Source organism: Microchirus variegatus (assembly GCF_963457635.1).
Source record: "Microchirus variegatus genome assembly, chromosome: 23".
NCBI lineage: Eukaryota > Metazoa > Chordata > Actinopteri > Pleuronectiformes > Soleidae > Microchirus > Microchirus variegatus.
The window spans coordinates 8,315,603-8,331,002 of NC_139824.1; the positions used below are offsets into that span (position 1 = coordinate 8,315,603).

The following is a 15,400-nucleotide window of genomic DNA, read 5'->3' on the forward strand; positions in this document are numbered from 1 at the left end:
AAGACAGAAGCACAAGACACGTGCATGCAGGTACATGAACATTACATACCCTTTTATTATTAGACAAACATTTGTAAAATGTCAGTCAACCACAGGGAAAATGTGAAGTATTTGTTGTTTTAAAGAGGAGACATGTCATGTAGCTCACAAAGGATGAAAATATTTTGAATGTTCTTTCTGCTCTTAAAACGTCAGATGATAAAGTGAAGTAATCTGTGGGATCGATTTTGTCTTGATAAACCTAAAGGTTTCATCTGAAAGCAGCATAAACAAGGTGGTGCACCTGGACAAGATTATCTAATCTGAGATTGAAGATATATTATTAAAGTTGCGATGTTTTACATCATAATTAAACTGGAGAAATTGTACATTGGGCTGTTGCTTTCAAAATCTGATCAAGACACTGGTCAAGACACCGAGTGTGTGGGATTATATTGACAGTTGTTGTGGAAACTCTGAACTTGAAAGGTAATAGTTCTGTGGTGGCAGACGTGAAAAGACGAATGAAAAGAATTAGAAGGTGTGTCGTTTTCACCTTCCAATCTTGTGCACGGACGAATACGTTTTCTGGAAAGTGGACGCTCTACCCTCGCCCTTCAGTTGGGGGGGGGGGGAAGTACCTCCACGAGTTAAATAAGATAAGGAGCTTTTTCACTGCTGCAGACCAGCTGAGCAGCAATTCCCTTTGGTTCAAAGACACACTGAGCAATTTATAAGGTAGAGCATACTAATTACCAGATAGGGACTCCCAGTTTGCTCAAAATAGCCTCGTGCATGTGTTGGAAAGTTTCCTTTGAGATTCTGGTCCGTGTTGATAAACGCGCATCCCACACTATCTGCAGATTTGTCAGCCGCACAATCACGCTGCCAAAGCTCGTGCTCTACCACGTCCAAATGATTTAGACGTGATGACTGGGGAGGCCACCAAAATACAGAGAAGTCATTGTTTTTTGCTTTGTGGCGTAAAAGTGATGCACAGTCGGGATTAATGCTCAGAGACATTCAAACGGTGATGTATCGTTTAGGGCCTAAGGTGCGCCAATTAACCTTCCCCGCACCATTACACCGCCATCGCTCGGAACTGTTGACATGCAGGTTCGGTTTGGTTCATCATCTGCTGTATATTTCCCTCCGTCGTGGTTGTGTGCCGATGCAGTCCATCTGTCTGTCCATTGACCTCTGACCTCTCTCGTCAACAATGCGTTTCTGTCCATATAACATCTTGTTTGTTGTGCATGAAACCGGTGACTCTTCCTCAGGTTTCTTGCCCTTTTTCCACTGTTGAAATGCTTTGCAGAGCACTGCTCCGTCACGATTGGCTGACTGTATTATTGCACAAAAACCAGGTGTACAGGTTTGACGGTGGTGATCTTGAGCTGAATGCTTGTGATTAAACCTGAGCCTTTTCCTGAGTCTGTTCCCCGTCACCTCCTAAGTTCATGTCCACCCATTTTTCACGATAATGTTCTTCTTAAAACTCATCTCTTATCACTGGCTTTTGACCAGTCTTATATAAAGTACCTCAAAGGGATACTTGAGTAAAATTACAAGTATCTTAGCGGAAAATGACTTTGATAAAAGTTGAAGTCACTTTTTTATAAAATTACTTAAGTATATGACAAATACTGTATCAAAATGAATTTTCTGACATAAAATGTACTTACGTTTTAGCCATGGTGGCTCAATTTAATGTGATTTGTGGGTTGAGTTGCCTTTAAATTGTACGGGGAACTGTATTTAATCATCACATAAGTATTGATTGATTGACTGATTTCACCATCATGTTCTATAGCACTCGCACAAACCTTCAGCCAATTACAGGAATAACTGGTTTCTTGAAGGTTAAAGAAGGAAAATCAAGTTAATTCGAGTTACTTCTGGAACACCAGCTTCTTTGAAGACGGAGCTTTTCAAAAACAAGATAAAGTTAATATAGTTTAAGTTATCACAATTGTATTGTATCTGTCTTATTATTATAATAATAATAACAATAATAATTATAAATTATTCAATCTTTGATTTTATTATTATTATTATTATTATTATTGTTGTTAATGAATGAATGAATTAGTTAATTTTTCCAGGAAATAGCCATTAAGCTCAATAACCTCTTTTCCAAGGATGTTCAAGCCAAAATAAGCAATAGTACATTTTGAATAAATACAAATCAAGCAATTAATATATAATATATAATATAAATTATTAAAGATTTTTGGTTGTTTCCTTAAGATATTTTTGGACATTCAATATTTGTGGTTTATTTTAGCTGGGACAGTGCACATGTGACAGAACAGGACATTTAAATAATAAAAAACTATACTATAACTATACATTATTGAAGCACATAGAATAAAATAAACAGAACATTCAGGACATGCTATACTATATTAACTGGCACTAAAAACTGGTACTAAAAACATGTACAAAACTTACATTTTTAAAACAGAAGAGAAAATGCATAGAGATATTACATGTATTTTTTGGACAAAAAAAGGTAAAATCTCAGTCATATCAATAATAAAATTATAATAATATCACCATGTTCACCTTATTTTCAGTGAGTATTGTCACTCAGGACCAGCAGAAAGAAATGAAACATAAAAATACATTGATATGATGGATAATATATAATGTTCTACCTGGATACTCTATTCTTTAAATAAACAAATTAATAACCTTCAAACTGTTTGCTCTGATGCCACTGACTGATAAACTTTAATCTTGCGCTCTCTTGTGGCCATAAAGAGTATTGACTCTGAACTGACGTTTAGATAACCACACACAGGCCCCGCCCACCACGGCGCAGCTCATTGGTCAGCACCACGTACGGATACACGCGATTGGTCAGATACGACACACACAGAGTGTAAGTCGGTGTCTCTCGTCCTCCTCATTGTGTGGAACAGTAAGTAAATATGAAGGAAAATGTCCACTTTAATGATTTTTAATGACACGTTATAAACAGTGTAACGTATATAAACGTGTGACGTTTGGATTCCGACAGTTTTTTTTCCTGCAGGAATGCCCACGTCTCCCGTGAAAACGCGGATCCCCTCACGAGCTTCGGTCATCTCATAACAGAGGTGAAGGTAAGAGCAGCGTTCAACTACATTTAGAAACACTTCAATTCATTTTAACGCCATCTCAGAAAATAAATAATATTAATAAATGTATGTATTTTTTTTTTTTACTAATTAACTGTTGTATTATTACATATATTATATTATATATATTATTATTATTATTATTATTACATATATTATTAATAACGTGAATAAAAATAAAACCAGACACATATTCCAAAATAAATGCTTAATATATTATTATAAAGCTATATTATAGATGTCTAAGATAGCAGGGTAAAGTCAATTAAATGAGTTCCACCAACTAATTTAACTCACATTACAGAAGTAAATAAACATATTTAATACAGTCAGTCATACATACAATAAGATCAGTAATTAAATATATATAAAGACGATAGAGGGTTTTTATCATCTACGTCACGTTCGGGGCAGTAACCCGGATGCGCGGCCATATTGGAGGTACTCGTCTCGGAGGCTCCTCGGAGCTAAAAACTGATGGATACATGTCTGAAATCACAGAAAAGCATAGACATCCGCCGCGGCATGTGTATTTCAAATTACCAACGCTACTTCGTGCACTTTTATCATTCGAACTGCCCCTGAAAGTATATAAATACATCTATTATTGTGGTGTTAAAAAGGGTTAAGAGCCGCTGCTATCACTTACCTGACAAGAACGAATTTGTATGTTGTCCAGATTTTTGACTCGTAGATCCCGGTTAACCACAAGCACCTCCTTTCTGATAACCTTTGACATTGTTCTCCCTGATTTTGTATAACTTCCGGTAGTCTATACAACTCCATGACCGACTGGTAGAGCCAAGAACACGGCATAATTTCCCTTCGTTCGACGTTCGGGATCTGCTTGAGTGCGCTTTGTTTACCTGCGCGGAGTACCTCCAAAATGGCGACTTCCGGTTTGATGACGCGGTGATGACGCGCCGGGAAGGTATTCAATTACAGATTTGTATTATGCCAAAACATATGCAGTTATTATTTCGGCCACTTGGGGCAGCAGCAAGCTGTAAAACCCACATGGTCACACATTCTGTGTTAAATAAAATCTGAGACTGACTGGATGGATGCAGATACAGTGGATACATAATTTTTCATAGAATTTCAAAGTAAAGGTGTATGAAGTAAATAATAACACAGACAACTGTAATTAATAAACATTTTATCAAATATAGCCTATCGTAGGAGGCTGTAAATATTTGTTAAAGCCGTAACGTGTGTCAAAATATCGTTTTAGATCGATTTATGTCTTGATATACATGTCTTATTCTACAGACTGAAGAGAACATCTTTGTTTCTCTACTATAACTAACTGAAACTGAATTGTGTCTTTACTACCTATTATGACCTTTTTGAATCTTGTACCTGGCAAATATTCCATATTAAAAAAAACTAAATCTAATTAAAAAAACTAAGCATTTACAACAACAAAAACTAGCACACATGCTCTAATTACTAATGAAAACTAATTTATAAACAAAAACTAAAATAAAAGTGTCTTTCTATGAGCTGATTGTCCAACACTATTGTCACTAATCAAATACATTTGAAATTGTTTCATGTTGTTCATGTACACATCCAGCATCATCATCATCATCATCATCATCATCATTATTATTATTATTAACATCAGAATGATTCATGTTTTTAAACAGTTGGTAAACCTGATAATCACTTTCCCTTTTTATGCCCTATAATTTATGCTTCACTGGAAGTGTTACTTTTGGTTTTACACGAGGTGTAAAGGTGTGAAAAGTGAACATTGTTTTGACGCTTGTTCATCTGGTTAACCACCTGACCTCATTTCAGTGAAACAAAAGTTCGAAGGAATCGAAAAGAGCCCGAGACCTCAAACATGACGTGAAACTTTAAACCACACCACTTTTGCTGAATAGCACAAATTCAAAAAATCACTCTGATTCGGTCAAAATTCGACAAAACATAAGGAGGGCCAGGTGTTTTCCATCATCTCTCGCAGTTAATGAAGAGTAATTCTCTTGGCAGAAAGACGGTTTATAAAACATGGACAAAATGCAAGCGCTTGAAACTTGTATTCTCTTGTATGGCCACCGGGGGGCAGCTCCACTGGATCATGAGAAGATTACCTGAATTTATAATGTCAGTTATATCTCCATATAGCACCAGCACAGACTCTATGTAAAAGATGTTTTGCTCAGTGAAGCTCAGGAACAAGTAGCAGTTAGCCACCAGGGGGCGACTTTGCATGGAAGTCAATGGGAAAATGAGCCATGCCTCACTTGTTTCACAACATCAGTAAAGAGAGTGGTTCTCAAACTTTTTAGATCAATTTATACCACCTGAGAGAATACTGAGCTCTCAAAGAAACATGATTATCACCAACAGTAGATGCCTGAGTGCATGTGACGGCGTCGTGGTGCCGGTCGAATTGTGAATCTCGAGGCTTTACAATGTGAGTTCCTTTTTTTGCAATAGGAAGACTACGTTCTCTTTGACCATAAGGCTTTATGGTACGATGCGATGCAGTACGATGTTATGTGATTCGGTACGATGCGATACAATACGATGCTATGTGATACGATAGATACAGTACGATACGATGCATTGCTATGTGATACGATAGATACAGTACGATATGATGCATTGCTATGTGATACGATAGATACAGTACGCTACGGTTACATACGATGCAATACAATACGATGCTATGTGATACGATAGATACAGTACGGTACGGTTAGATACGATACGATGCTATGTGATATGATAGATATAGTACGATATGATATAATACGATGCTATGTGATACGATAGATATAGTACGATATGATATAATACGATGCGATGCTATGTGATACGATAGATACAATATAGTACGGTTAGATACGATGCGATACAATACGATGCTATGTGATACGATAGATACTGTTACGATTCCACCTGCACCTTCTCCTCAATTTTATTATTAGTGTTGTTTTTGTGGCTGCTGCTCTGTTCCCTCTCCTCTGACTCTGCAGGGGGCGTGGCTGACCCAGTTCCCAGACACCGGTGATCGTTTGCACCTGCGCGGCTCCTCCTCACCTGCACCAGATGTGTAATCAGCGGGGCTTAAAGGCGGAGCCATTTCTCCTCACCGGTGTCAGATCGTTTTCAAACTTACATGGGTAAAGACATGCTGCTAGCTCTCTCATTGTACTTACCTTACAAAGTTACTTACCCGTTCGTCTCCGCTCCAGGTCGTCACGTCTCCTGCTGGTCTTCAACTCCTTGGCTGTTCCGGTCTCCCTATTCTCCTGGGATCTCCTGTGCCACGTTCGTGAGTTGTTTCCACTCTGGATTTCCGCCGACCTGCCGAGTCACCCCCGCAGTAGCTGCAAGGACAATTTTCCTCCTATTCCTCCATCTATCCCCTATCGCTTCCCACTTTTGGGAAGTCGTTTTATGTTACACATTTTTGTAAATAAATTTATATTGTTTTGAAATAGCTTTCCGTCTCCGTCTGCTTTCGGGTCCACGCCACTTAATCATTACATAACGATCTGACCAACATGGACCCGGCGGACTTTGACGCGTTAAAGCAGGCTATTTCCGCCCAGGGCGCATTCATCGGGCGCCATAGTCAGATGCTTTCCGAAATCTCTCTTTCACTCCGCGAACTTTCGGCTAATGCTGCTAGGTCGGCTAACCCTCCCGTAGCCTCCGCCACTTCCGTTTCCGCTAGCGCGGAGCGGATCGTTGCGGCTAGTAGCGCTAACATAGCCACTTCCGCTAGTTCGCCACGGGAACCTTTCGTTCCCATCCCCGAACGATTCTCCGGGGAGATTGGTAAATGCACAAGCTTCCTTTTTCAATGCTCGCTAGTGTTTAGCTTACAACCACGCACCTACCCCGATGACAACGCCAGAATTGCCTTCGTGGTGAACTTATTGTCGGGGCGAGCCGCTCAGTGGGCAACGGCCACGCTATCCAACGCAGCCCCCGCTTCAGTTAGCTACTCGTCGTTCACCAGCCAGTTGCGCAAGGTTTTCGATCACTCTCCTCAGGAGTCCGACATCTCCACCAAATTAATCAACACTGAACAGGGCAATTCGTCGGTGGCCGATTTTTCTATTCAGTTCCGCATTCACGCTGCGGAGAGTTCGTGGAACGACGCGGCGCTGCGCGCTATGTTCGTCACAAATCTGAATAGAGAAATACGCGATGAACTAGCAACACGGAACGACGCCCACGATTTAGATTCACTCATTGCCTTGTGTATCATGCTCGATAATCGCATCCAGGAGAGGGATCGAGAGAGAACGGCGAGTAGCCGGCGCGTCACTAGCCACTCACGTCCCCACAATCCGGTTCCCATTCCTCTGCCTCCTTTTTCTACCTTTCCTGGTTCACCTGAACCGATGCAGCTGGGGCGTACTCGACTCACCTCCGCGGAGCGGACGGTGAGGGTGAGAAGCGGGGCCTGCCTCTACTGCGGCGAACTGGGCCATCAACGGGCAAACTGTCCAGTACGCCCTAAAGGACTAAGCCCTCCAACACACGCAGGAGTGTTGGCAGGCGGTGCCGTTTCCCGGGCCACAAAGAAACGTGTGATCCTCCCAGGTCAACTCCGGTGGGACCAGAAGTCGATCACGCTCCCCTGTCTGGTCGATTCTGGCGCAGACGACTGTTTCCTGGACTTGGACACTGCCCTCCAGGCCGGGATCCCCACGATCCCGCTCGAGACTCCGAAGGAGATCCACGACCTCGACGGCAAGATCCTGGCCACAGTCACTCATCGCACCAGACCCATCGCCCTGGTCCTGTCCGGCAACCACCACGAGCTACTTCAATTGTTCCTGATTCCGTCGTCTTCCTCCCCGATCGTGCTGGGTCTGCCCTGGTTGGCGCTCCACAATCCTCGGTTCGACTGGTCGTCTGGGCAACTCTCCAGCTGGAGCGTTCCATGTCACTCCCGCTGCCTCCGCTCAGCACTGCCCGCTCCTTCGACCACTCCGGTTCCGGTTCCCAAGCCACCAGATCTTTCCACGATTCCGGCGGCGTACCACGACCTCGGGGAGGTGTTCTCCAAGGACCTGGCTCTCTCTCTTCCTCCCCATCGACCATACGACTGCGGCATTGACCTGCTTCCGGGGTCCACATTACCTTCCCGACGGCTGTATAACCTCTCCCAGACCGAACGCTCATGCATGGAAGAATATGTCAACCAGTCTCTGGCCGCTGGTCTCATTCGTCCCTCTTCATCCCCTGTCGGAGCCGGGTTTTTCTTTGTTCAGAAGAAGGATGGTACTCTGCGCCCTTGTATCGACTATCGTGGTCTCAATGAGATCACGGTCCATAACAAATACGCGCTGCCGCTCATGGACGCTGCCTTCAGCCCTCTGTGCAAGGCTAAAGTATTCTCCAAACTTGACCTTCGCAACGCGTACCATCTGGTTCGCGTCAAAGAGGGCGATGAATGGAAGACCGCCTTCAACACGCCAATGGGACATTTTGAATACCTCGTCATGCCTTTTGGATTAACGAACGCTCCAGCAGTCTTTCAGCACCTAGTCAACGACATTCTGCGTGACATGCTGGACAAATTCCTGTTCGTGTATTTGGATGACATCCTCATCTTCTCGGAGTCCGAGCAGGAACACGTCCAGCATGTCCGCATGGTGCTGCAAAGACTGCTGGAGAACAAGCTGTATGCCAAGGCAGAGAAGTGCGTCTTCCACGCTTCCTCAGTTCCTTTCCTTGGCTTCATTATCGACCAGGGTAAGCTGTCTCCAGATCCGGCCAAGATCAGCGCGGTGAGGGACTGGCCGACCCCCTCCAACCGAAAGCAGCTGCAGCGATTCCTTGGATTCGCGAACTTCTACCGGCGATTCATCCGGGACTACAGCAAGGTGGCTGGACCCCTCACTCGACTCACCTCTCCGCTGCAACCATTCTGCTGGTCCGATGACGCCGAGAATTCCTTCCAGAGACTCAAGGTACTGTTCACATCTGCACCTATCCTCTCCCACCCTGACTCTTCCCTACAGTTTGTTGTCGAGGTCGACGCCTCCGACACTGGAGTTGGGGCCGTCCTCTCGCAACGCTCGCCTGCCGACCAAAAGCTGCACCCATGCGCTTTCTTCAGCCGACGCCTTTCCCCGGCCGAGGCGAACTATGACGTGGGGAACAGGGAGCTGTTGGCGGTCGTGCTGGCACTCCAAGAGTGGCGACATTGGTTGGAAGGTGCGTCTTTTCCTTTTATCGTTTGGACAGACCATAAAAACTTATCTTATTTACGAGACGCTAAACGTCTCAACTCCAGGCAGGCACGTTGGGCCCTGTTCCTGGGGAGATTTGTTTTTACCCTTACCTTCCGACCTGGGTCAAGGAACGTTAAACCGGACGCACTATCTCGACTATTCTCACCTGATCCACCTTCTCTGTCTCCCGAGCCGATCATTCCCCCAGCTTGCATCGTGGGAGCTGCTGCCTGGCCGGTGGAGGAGAGGGTTCGTCTGGCCCAAGGAGCGGAGCCAGACCCAGGAGACGGTCCTCCCAATCGGCTCTTCGTCCCGGGCGCGGCACGCTCGGAGGTGTTAGAGTGGGCACATGGCTCTAAGCTCACATGTCATCCCGGCCTCAATCGCACTCTCCGGTTTCTCCGCCAGCGATTTTGGTGGTCCTCCATGCCTCAGGACACTGCCGAGTTCGTCCGAGCCTGTCCCGTCTGTGCCCGAGGGAAGACCTCGAACCGCCCTCCAGCTGGTCTCCTGCAGCCGCTCTCCATCCCACGTCGTCCCTGGTCCCACATTGCGGTAGACTTCGTTACCGGTCTACCACCGTCTCGCCTAAACACCACGGTCCTGACGGTGGTGGACCGGTTTTCGAAGTCCGTCCACTACATACCGCTCACCAAGCTCCCAACTGCCATCGAGACGGGGGACCTTCTAGTCGAACACGTCTTCCGACTCCACGGGTTCCCGCAGGACATCGTCTCAGACAGAGGGCCTCAGTTCACTTCCCAGGTCTGGAAGGCGTTCTGCTCGGCGTTGGGGGCGTCCACCAGCCTCACGTCCGGGTATCACCCCCAGTCCAACGGCCAAACAGAGCGGGCCAACCAAAGCATGGAGAGTGCCCTCCGTTGTGTCGCCGCCCGCCACCCCGCCTCCTGGAGTTCCATGCTTCCATGGGTGGAATACGCGCACAATTCCCTGGTCTCCGCATCTACCGGCATCTCCCCATTCATGGCGACCCTGGGCTACCAACCACCCCTCTTCGACTTCCAGGAGGAGGAGGTCGCCGTCCCTTCTGTCCAGAGCTACCTTCGCCGGTGCCACGCGGTGTGGAGAAAGGTCCGGTCATCCCTTCAACGATCTTCCATCCAGAGCCAGAGGCAGGCCAATCGCCACCGCATCCCGGCTCCAGACTATCGCCCAGGACAAAAGGTATGGCTGTCCTCTAAAGACCTTCCCCTGCAGGTCGAGTCCCGGAAGTTGGCACCTCGTTTCATTGGGCCGTTCATCATCGAGCGGATGGTCAACAGGTCCGCCGCCCGCCTGAAGCTTCCTAGAGCTTTACGAGTCCACCCGACCTTCCACGTCTCACTCCTAAAACCAGTGGAGGAGTCGGACCTGGTCCCACCCTCCAACCCTCCTCCTCCACCCAGGTTTATCGACGGGGGGGAGGCCTACACAGCCAGGCGTATCCTGGACAGCCGACGCAGGGGCCGGGGTCACCAGTACCTCGTCGACTGGAAGGGGTACGGCCCGGAGGAGAGATCTTGGGTCCCACGCCATTTCATCCTGGACAAAGACTTGCTGAGGGACTTCCATCGGACCCACCCGGATAAGCCTGGCCTAGCGCCAGGAGGCGCTCTTTGAGGGGGAGGTACTGTTACGATTCCACCTGCACCTTCTCCTCAATTTTATTATTAGTGTTGTTTTTGTGGCTGCTGCTCTGTTCCCTCTCCTCTGACTCTGCAGGGGGCGTGGCTGACCCAGTTCCCAGACACCGGTGATCGTTTGCACCTGCGCGGCTCCTCCTCACCTGCACCAGATGTGTAATCAGCGGGGCTTAAAGGCGGAGCCATTTCTCCTCACCGGTGTCAGATCGTTTTCAAACTTACATGGGTAAAGACATGCTGCTAGCTCTCTCATTGTACTTACCTTACAAAGTTACTTACCCGTTCGTCTCCGCTCCAGGTCGTCACGTCTCCTGCTGGTCTTCAACTCCTTGGCTGTTCCGGTCTCCCTATTCTCCTGGGATCTCCTGTGCCACGTTCGTGAGTTGTTTCCACTCTGGATTTCCGCCGACCTGCCGAGTCACCCCCGCAGTAGCTGCAAGGACAATTTTCCTCCTATTCCTCCATCTATCCCCTATCGCTTCCCACTTTTGGGAAGTCGTTTTATGTTACACATTTTTGTAAATAAATTTATATTGTTTTGAAATAGCTTTCCGTCTCCGTCTGCTTTCGGGTCCACGCCACTTAATCATTACAGATACAGTACGATACGATGCATTGCTATGTGATACGATAGATACAGTACGGTACGGTTAGATACAATGCGATACAATACACTAGATACAATACGGTACGGTTAGATAGGATACAATGCTATGTGATATGATAGATAAAGTACGATATGATACGATACGATGCAATGTGATACGATAGATATAGTACGATATGATATGATACGATGTGATGCTATGTGATACGATAGATACAGTACGGTACGGTTAGATACGATACGATGCTATGTGATATGATAGATAAAGTACGATATGATATGATACGATGCTATGTGATACGATAGATATAGTACGATATGATATGATACGATAGATACGGTACGATGCGGTACAATAAGGTATTATACGATGCGATGCTATGTGTTACGATAGATACAGTACGGTACAGTATGGTGCAATACGATACGATTAAACGGATTGGTGGATGAATTAATTTTTCAAATTGCGTTTAAACATGGGGATTCTGAATGATCTGTTTGACAGGAGAAGTTGGTGTTCACTGTTTAGGACATGGGAGGAGTCAGAGGAGACATAAATTTTGCAGTTTGGTGTTGAGTTTAACAGTTTATCACTTTTACCAGTGGGTGATGTCACGCTGAAGTCGACGCTTGGTTAGAGTGAATCAGGATGAAGTTATTCTGTGCTTTGGGACGTTTTCTTTGATTTACTGAATATAAACCGAGCAACGTGAACTTACACTTGAAATTATTGTTGACATTTCCAGACAAACAAATTAAGATCATTATTACATGATGTCACATTTAGCCAAACAAACCCAGCTTAACATTTAAAGAGTATTTCCACAAATTCTATATCTGGGTACAACTTAATGATACATATAGAGTTATATTAAATAATGACTTTATCACACACTTCAGCTGCTGCTTTAATAGCCTTTGATAGCATCACGTCAGTTGTCCTCTGCTGCCACCCACTGGCTTTATTTGATGTTAATGTCTCAGGACGACAGTACCTTCACTGTTTTTTAGCCCAGATTTCATCTGTGACGTTAAAAACGGCACATGCTTTGTTCAAAAAATTATCTTTCAGACTTGTTGCCGGGGCCATAAGGGAGTGAATTTGTTTATCAGCACTCGCCAGCTTTGCATACATTTCTGTGCATGTAGCAGTTGGAGGCATTCAGATACAGCGTATATGCATTCAGATAAAAGCAGCTTTTTATATCATAAGAGTTTGAGGAGTATGAAAACCAGAAAGTCCAAATGATTAGTTGGAGTTTAGCCCCGATGAATAATTCATTTTAGTCTGATTCAGATATGTTGATAATGTCTGGACGATGAATCCGCCTCTGTCTCGTCAAAGCCAGCCAGAAAACTGCCTGTTTCAACATGCAGAAGTATCTGACTTCTGTTTTGTTTCTTCGGCCCGTCAACTGTCACTGACATTGTTTCCTGTCACCAATTTTTTAAGAAGTGACTTTAAAGAAGACACATAACAAAGACAAGCAGACAAAGCGCTAATTATACTGCATGTTCCTGTAAATTGCATGGTTTCACATTCATTTTTACGTGATAGCCTGTTTTGCGTGACTGTCACATATTTGACAGGGACAGGGTTCACGGGGTGTGGTTTTGTTGTAAAATTGTTTCCCTTTCATTTCATTGATTTATTTTACATTTTACAAGCGTGCGTGTGCTATAAATGTAAAATATGACTTTTAGATTAGTGTTTTTACCGCACTTCCTTTGATTGTGTGTGTGTGTTTTGCGTTTCAGAGGCAGCTGTTTGGCATTGAGGCCCCGGCTAGTGTAAAACTGACTGAGGAAACACTTTAATAGCTTCACTCTGCAGGGGCGTAGGAATGTATGTAACATGTACATAATATACACTTTGTTAAATGCGAACTCTGCCCACATGTGAAGTCTCTGCTCTGTTGCAGTGTGTCCTGGCTACTTATGGAGTCTTGGTCATAACGGCGGCTGCTTACGCGATGCACAGACGGACCAAAAAGGAAACGTCCGGCTCCACAGCTTGACAGGTCAATGCTTATATTCACAGAAGGGAACATGCTGGATCTCTCAAAGTGGATCTGATCAATAAATAAATAAATGTTTTGACGCAAGGTGATCGTCCTCCATCCATTGTCTGTGTCCTTCGCTCTCTGAAAGCATAAGGAAGGAGCTGGTGTTAGTGTCACGTGATATGGGCGAGACCCAGAGAACGCCATGTCCGTTTTCATCTGAAGGACAATAACGAGGCACATTATTTAATTAATGAATTTTCCTGTTAAACCTGAGTGCTCACGTGGCTTATGATCTGTTGCTAAATTGCCTGCAGGTTGTGCTGCAAAAAAAGGATATAAGACACTCTATATTGCTCATTCCTATAGCCTTTATGTTTTAACATAGTGATTGAAAATAACAGTCTCCAGTGGAGCTCTGGAAGTACACTTCCTGGTGGGGTGGCAACATTCGCGGTGAAATGCGTCGTCGAGGTTTAAACATTGCATTGTTTTATCTCCTATACTTACACTAGGGGGAACCACTAAAACATGACTGAGTCTTGGTTTTTCACATTTTGGGGACTGGTATGTTCTCCAGAGTCCCAAATATAAGTATTAAAAAGTTGATTTTTTGCATAATATGGGCCCTTTAAGTCTTTGGACTGTGGGAAGAAGTCGTATAAAAACCCAGTGCACACATGGAAAGAGCATGAAAACTATGGGATTCAAACCTAGAACCTTCTTGCTGTGAAGCACCATTTCTAACCACCACGCCAACATCTTAGTTGAAAACCAAGGAATTGAGGAAAAGTCTTTACAATGGTGACCAAAAGAAGAAGCGCTCGAGACATAAAAGTTGTAAAACCATTAACAAATAAAACGGGTGTAGTAAAAGCGTGCGATAGGATTTTCTATGATGTCACCCGTAAGAATCCGATATCAGTCCGATAAAGTCGTTTTTCGACCATTTATGAACGTCTGAAGCTGTGAACGTTTGACATTTGTGCCGGCTCATTTCAAAGACATCATTCTCCAACTGTGAAACAAATATTGTTCTCCCCAAAAAGAGGAAATAAACAGCCCAAACGTGACTCAGCTAAAATGCTTTTGCTGATTTTTCTTTACATTTTCACAGACTGTGCACAGTGAATTTTTGGATTGCATCAGATTTTACCTTTGTATCTGTCTGATACTGCTGACCTCTTGACCAGGAGATTTATATCTCAATGGTGCTACCTGGCTAAATAAAGGTTAAATAAAATCATCTGTTTTGCTCTAAATACAAAATTACAAATACAATCATTTACGTTTTGTCTGGTTGTACAAAGGATAAGAAAGCATGCAAAGTGTATTATGTGAGCATAAATGTGAAACTGAAATTACAAAAATCTTTCAGAAAAACACATGTTTTCCAATTACACTATTACACACATTTTGGCTTTGTGGCTTTCAGTCTAGTCTAGTCTAGCACTACACTTAGTTTAAAGTTGGCCTGTCAACAACATTCATAATAATAATAATACATTCGGTTTCATTTACTTCATTATTAAATAGTATTCAATGCATTCCTTCACGTTGGAACCCGTTTGGAGGGTTCCACCAAGAGCCCTTTTTAAACCCTTTATTCGGGAAAGTGGTTTTAAAGGGTTCTCTGGATCAAAATGGTTCTCACTGGAAACATTAGTGCTACCAAGAACCTTTTGAAAAAACCTTTCTTCGGGAAATGTTTCCAGGTAGAACCTCAGCCCTTGCAGAAGGACCCTTTTGGAACCCTTATTTCTAAGAGTGTAGTGGATTTCTTAATGTTTTTATTATTTATAGATTCATTTTTGCACCACCGTGTTTT

At 44.2% G+C, this 15,400-nt stretch overlaps 1 pseudogene across 1 annotated transcript; it reads left to right on the forward strand.

The window, feature by feature from the left end:
- Positions 1–3,021: 3,021 nt before the first annotated feature.
- Positions 3,022–13,587, forward strand: LOC310944030 (annotated as a pseudogene). The gene is made up of 3 exons: positions 3,022–3,089; positions 13,328–13,415; positions 13,492–13,587. The product of its transcript is annotated as an uncharacterized misc_RNA (transcript).
- Positions 13,588–15,400: the final 1,813 nt, after the last annotated feature.